Genomic DNA, 6,000 nt, shown 5'->3' on the forward strand with positions numbered 1-6,000 from the left:
TCCATGAGTTTCTCTTCCATTCTACCTAAAACTCCCTCTTGCTGGAGGAATTCTGTCGATCAAATTCTAGTTATCCAAATCAACACATTTAATATATCTTACAGGAGTATTAGTGCTTTGTGGGGGGGGGAGGGGTGGTGGGTACAGGTGAAATAAGTTTAGGAAATGATCAATGTACCAATGGTGAACAGGTTTACATATTACTGTTTCTATCTGTACATACCACACAGGTTTGTACAGAACTGCAATAGTGTTTGGATCTAGCTAGAGCCTGGATATGATTCTGCTTTACCAACCCAACAAGGAACTTCTTCTGTGCACATGATTGAATCAAGGTGAATGAACATGTTTGGGGGAAGTCTTAAAGGCTTACACAAAGAACTACAGCTCTGTCAAGTGATGTAATATAATTATAAAAGTTCTTTTAAAAAAATTTACTGTTGCCTTTCAGTCTACCTTCCTGTATTTTACTACACTCTACCTTATTTTAAATGTGATTTAAGGAAATGTTTTGCTCCATACTTTCTTAGTCTATCCCTCCCTTTCTTCCTCTTTGCCTTATAAAAGAATGTATATATAATCGAGCCAAAAAAAAAACCCCTCCAGCTTATTTGTACAAAAAAGCTTCAACTAGCAACCTAACTGTCCATCGACGGAGGAATGGATAAAGATGTGGCACATATATGCAATGGAATATTACTCAGCCATAAAAAGAAATGAAATTGCGTTATTTGTAGTGAGGTGGATGGACCTAGAGTCTGTCACACAGAGTGAAGTAAGTCAGAAAGAGAAAAACAAATACTGTATGCTAACACATATATATGGAATCTAAAAAAAAAAAGGCTCTGAAGAACCTAGGGGCAGGACAGGAATAAAGACGCAGATGTAGAGAATGGACTTGAGGACACGGGGAGGGGGAAGGGTAAGCTGGGACGCAGTGAGAGAGTGGCATGGACATATATACACTACCAAATGTAAAATAGATAGCTAGTGGGAAGCAGCTGCATAGCACAGGGAGATCAGCTCGGTGCTTTGTGACCACTTAGAGGGGTGGTATAGGGAGGGTGGGAGGGAGGGAGACGCAAGAGGGAGGAGATATGGGGATATATGTATGTGTATAGCTGATTCACTTTGTTATACAGCAGAAACTAACACACCATTGTAAAACAATTATACTCCAATAAAGATGTTAAAAAAAAATAAGCTTTAAAAAAAGCTTCAACTACAAAGGGACATGTTACCGCCTGCTACCATCAATATAATACCTAACAATTTATCATTGACGCTGTAAGAAAGTTAGTGGTGTACCTAAAACCATCTTTTATTTTAAATATCCCTTGTTGTGCTAGTAATGATTTTCCTTTATTATCCCCAAGTCATATATTTAAACCTAAAGGACAAACCCAATTTCACTTCTCTAAATTATTCTACTGTAACCACATGTACCCTAACTGTAGGAGATGCTTGAGCCATTTTCTACTTAAAATTCTGAAAGACTCGTGCTCACATAATCCCCACTGACACTTTTGCAAATGACCAAAAATTTCATCAAGGCCACTGGATCAGAACAATTAGTGGGTACATCAAGTAAAAAGCAATATAAAGGGTTAACACTAAGAATACCTTGAGGGAAAAGCCTAATTGTGTGCCTCTGTAGGTAAGACATCCATATTTCTTTTAAAATGCTTTTAGGGCAATACTACAGATGCATGTTAATATACCCTGCTTGATTTAAAAAAAAAACTTTAATGGTGGAACATATCAAATTCAAATTGCACAAGTTGCAGCGCTTGATTTTTCTTAAAAGGTCCATTTTTACTCCTTACTCTTCAATCTTGACATCACTTTTGGAATGCATCCCCAACACCTTCCCCCTGATCCAGGCAGCAGTGATATTTCCTTACATCTATGTTTCTTTTATCACATTGCATCATAATCATTTACTTAATCAACTTTCTGCTTCACTACAATATGAGTTCTGTGAAGCCAGGATCCATGTTTTATTAAGTTTGAATCTCCAAAGTTTAGTGGATTTGCTGTTTCAACAAATATTTATTAAATGTCTACTCTTTCCCAGATGTGTGTGCCGGGTATAAATAAGGTGGCTTGTCAAAAAGAGAGATGCGGTTCTTGGGCTCATGGAATTTAGAGTTCAGTGAGGGAAACAGTAAATTAACAAGAAAACATTCTAACAAATGATTACAAATTCATACAAGTTCTATAGTATAAAATAGAAAGACGTTGCGACACGTATTAACCTGGGGGAATTTCTCGGGATAAACAGGACAAGGCCACCCTTGGAGGCCACTTGGAAGCCACTTGGAAGTATGTGAGGCTCAACATAAGGGAATAGAGTGTGTGAAGTTTCTGAGTCCAGGAGAACTCAGCAGGAATAAATGGAGGAGTGAAGAAATAAATGATTTGGAAATGAACACTGTGGCAACATGATGGAAAGTTGAAACATTACCTGTGTCTCTAAGAAGCTTATAAACAGCAAGGAAATTGAGCCCAAGAATCCCCATCCTTTCCGTCCTGCAAGTCACTCAACCTATTTCTATTCTTTTTTCTTTTAACCAAGGCAGACATTGCTAATCAATCACGGCATTCTTCCCCCCAAGGCTGGACAGAGCTTAAATTTTTTTCTTAATTCAGTGCTTCTGCCAACCATTACCACTCATTCAAAATGGGCACTCAAGATGATACCCTTTTGCCCTTCCTGATGTAAGTGGTTAATACCATTTTTACCTAATTAATAAACATTTGATATTGGCTTGAGGGGGACAAGAGGTAGCAAACTGAGCTAATATATATAAAAAACAGTGAAGATTGTAAATGGATAAGCAGCCTGGCTCATTACAGGTGCTGAACTGATAGGAGTGATTATAATGATGCTGGGAAAATATGGGGCATCCAGTAATTGATGGGAGCTAGCATTTGAGGCTACTCCTGAGGGTGAGAGAAATTACCAAGTGGGAAGCACTGAGTCACTGAAGTCACTCTTTCATAACGCCATAGTTTTTAGCTAACATAATGTCATATGTTAGCTTGGGACAGCCAAGCTAATATTTTCTCAAAAATACAGAGAAAAGAATATCTTTACACTCAAGCAAAAAAAAAAAAAAAAAAAAAAGATAATCATCAGAAAGGATATATGCAGTTGGAAACTAGCATCTTGACCTAGTCCTAGTACATTTAGAAATGAAACCTCATCAGCTTTACTGACTTCACCACTTAGTCCGTGTACCAGAACTTCAGCAAGCCAGAGTTAGCCAGTTTAAAACATTGTTTTCCCCCACCTGCACTGAGTGAACCATGCATCTTAGGTATAAAATGATAGCATTTATAATTCAGTAAGAGCTAAACCCAGAAGTACTCTAACATATTATTAAGGTTGAAAATTTCTTAGAAACCAAAGAAATACAGAGGTTTAGTTGTTATGATGATATTAATTGGAAATACGTTGCATCTACTACATGTTGAGAATCTCCTTGGATATGAATTGATGCACTGAGACCTAGCCATAGGATATAGCTACCCAATCCACTGCCTACTTATAAGTTCTTCTGAATAAGATTTTATTATATATTGTTTCACTTTAGAACTGCCTATGTTGGGCAGAGTAGTCTTCCTGAGTTATAGTAATAGTTACCACTTTGAGTGTCTGTTTTATGTCAGTGCCATGCTAGGCCTTTTATATATATTATTTATAATGCATACAATAACCCAGTAAAGACTGACCTGATTTCTACCTCACAGACAAGGCAACTGCAGTTCAGAGAATTTAAGGAACTTGTTCAATTTACGTAACTAAATCAATGTTAGGGATGGGATCTGGATGCAGTTCTGTCTCACTCCAGAGCTCATGTCATTTTCACTACCCTTTGTTTGCACGTTAGCTCTATCTCATTCCACAGCCACACACAGATTACGGAAAATTAGAGGACCACCCCAGACACCACATTTGTAAGGGCCTGCCTTTAGGAAGGGGGAAAGCGAGCTAGCTTGTGGGGGAGAGAGTTGTTCCCATCTGATGCTAGGGCTTGTATAGCCTCCATCAGCCCCGGAATCTCTCTGACAGCACCTGAGCAATGTATGTGATCAGCACTTTCCACCTTCCTTATGGTTACATATGCTGATTAATTTTTCCTGGTATAGATGCTCATTTTAACAAGTCACTCGTTGTAAACAAGGCCAGGTGTAGGGCCCATTTCCTGCTCCACCCACTTTATTGAAGCCAAATACTCCATCTATATCCTTCCCGAGTTGTATCTCACAGTTATAGACAATAGGCACTGTGAGTCTTAAGCATGAATAGATTGACATAAAAGCATTCTCTCTTCACTAAAAGGAAAAAAAAAAGTACACTTACTGGGTGATAATATGGCAGGAAGTCTGCTATATATCTTTATAAACAGGGTACCGAGGTATAATTATTCCACTTTAGCTCACAGATGCTTTCACTCGTTTCCTGATTTTTGTTTTGTTTTGTGCGGCTCACGACAGACCAATCCATTTTTGCAGAGATCAGGCCCTGCAGCTCAGGGCCGACTCTCATAGATACTCTGAATCAAGTACAGGGATGAGCAGCTGGGAAGATGGGGGAGGCGGTCAGGGAGGCAGGGAGACCTGAACAGATGAGTAACGGGGACCAGGAAGGAGGACAGAGGCTCCATACATGATTAAACATGAATATGGGCCCTCTTGCCAACCAGATGCATCATCTTTATGCAACTGGAATGACCCCTTTTCCCACACCTCCCTACGCTACACAGAATGCTTTGACTGATTTTTTTTTTTTTTTTGGCGGAGCACAGGCTCAGCGGCCATGGCTCACGGGCCCAGCTGCTCCGAGGCATATGGGATCTTCCCAGACTGGGGCATGAACCGGTGTCCCCTGCATCCGCAGGCAGACTCTCAACCACTGCGCGACCAGGGAAGCCCCTTTGACTGATTTTTATTGACAGCTCAGCATGTGCTATAACAGCAGTAGCACACCGAGTAGAACAGGTTGACAGTGTGGCAGATACCGCCATCCCTTTCCAATGTTTGTAGGCTTTCTGAGCAGGCCGTGGGCGTCCCGTGCACCTCACTCCTCTTCTAGCAGAGGCCAAGCGATGCAGACATTAACTATGCACCTAAATGAGACTCCTAATGAGACAGAGCAGGACCCTATGATCCTTTCCCCTAACCATGTCCTCTGCCTGCTTTTTGTCTGTGGAAAAACTTTAGCCCAAAATTAAGTTTAATCAGAGAAGTGAGAAAATGCAGAAGCAAAAAATAAAAGCAAACAGGACAAAACAATAATAATTTATCAGTAAGCAAAGTTAAGGACATTTAGTTCCTCCTCAATGGCTATAGATAATATTCTGAGCCATATCCTGTGAGCTGTGTGAAACCCCACTAGGTGAAGAAGTTAAGTACATGATGACCAGACTGTAGGCATGACATAAGCTGCCACAATTCACAATTCTGAGAACTGGCCTCAAAGAAATGAGAACGAACCGACCCTGGAACTGAAGACTAACTGTACTTAAAACAATCAAGATGACACTGGTCAGACCACCGATGACCAATTTCAAGATGACGGTCAGAGCTGACTGTGCTGTTTCTGCGTGTAGCCCCCCTCCCTCCGTCTATAAAAGCTCTTGCCCCCTCATTGGGTGGGTGCGGGGAGTTGGCCTTCGGACAGGCGTCCTCCCTCCCACACCCCCTGGTCGCCGGCACCCAAAACAAAGTAAACGTTCCTTTCCACCAACCTTGCCTCTTTACTTGCTTTTGAGCGGCGAGCAGCTAGACCCCACCTCCGGTTACACTAACAGCAAAGGCAAAGAGAAAAAATCATTTAAAAACATGATGTAGAGAACACAGATGTAGAGAACAAATGTATGGACACCAAGGGGGGAAAGTGGCGAGGGGAGGGTGGTGGTGGGATGAATTGGGAGATTGGGATTGACATATATACACTAATATGTATAAAATGGATAACTAATGAGAACCTGC

General features: G+C 40.8%; 1 long non-coding RNA gene across 1 annotated transcript in view; it reads right to left on the minus strand.

The window, feature by feature from the left end:
* The window catches only part of LOC141277719 (uncharacterized), a 30,681-nt gene extending 24,904 nt beyond the window's left edge, over nucleotides 1-5,777 (minus strand). Inside the window, exon 1 of the long non-coding RNA XR_012329481.1 lies at nucleotides 5,757-5,777. This is a non-coding gene — a long non-coding RNA (uncharacterized lncRNA). The remainder of the gene's footprint in view (nucleotides 1-5,756) is intronic.
* Nucleotides 5,778-6,000: the final 223 nt, after the last annotated feature.

This window comes from Tursiops truncatus, unplaced genomic scaffold, assembly GCF_011762595.2.
Source record: "Tursiops truncatus isolate mTurTru1 unplaced genomic scaffold, mTurTru1.mat.Y mat_scaffold_107_arrow_ctg1, whole genome shotgun sequence".
In the NCBI taxonomy this organism is placed as follows: domain Eukaryota; kingdom Metazoa; phylum Chordata; class Mammalia; order Artiodactyla; family Delphinidae; genus Tursiops; species Tursiops truncatus.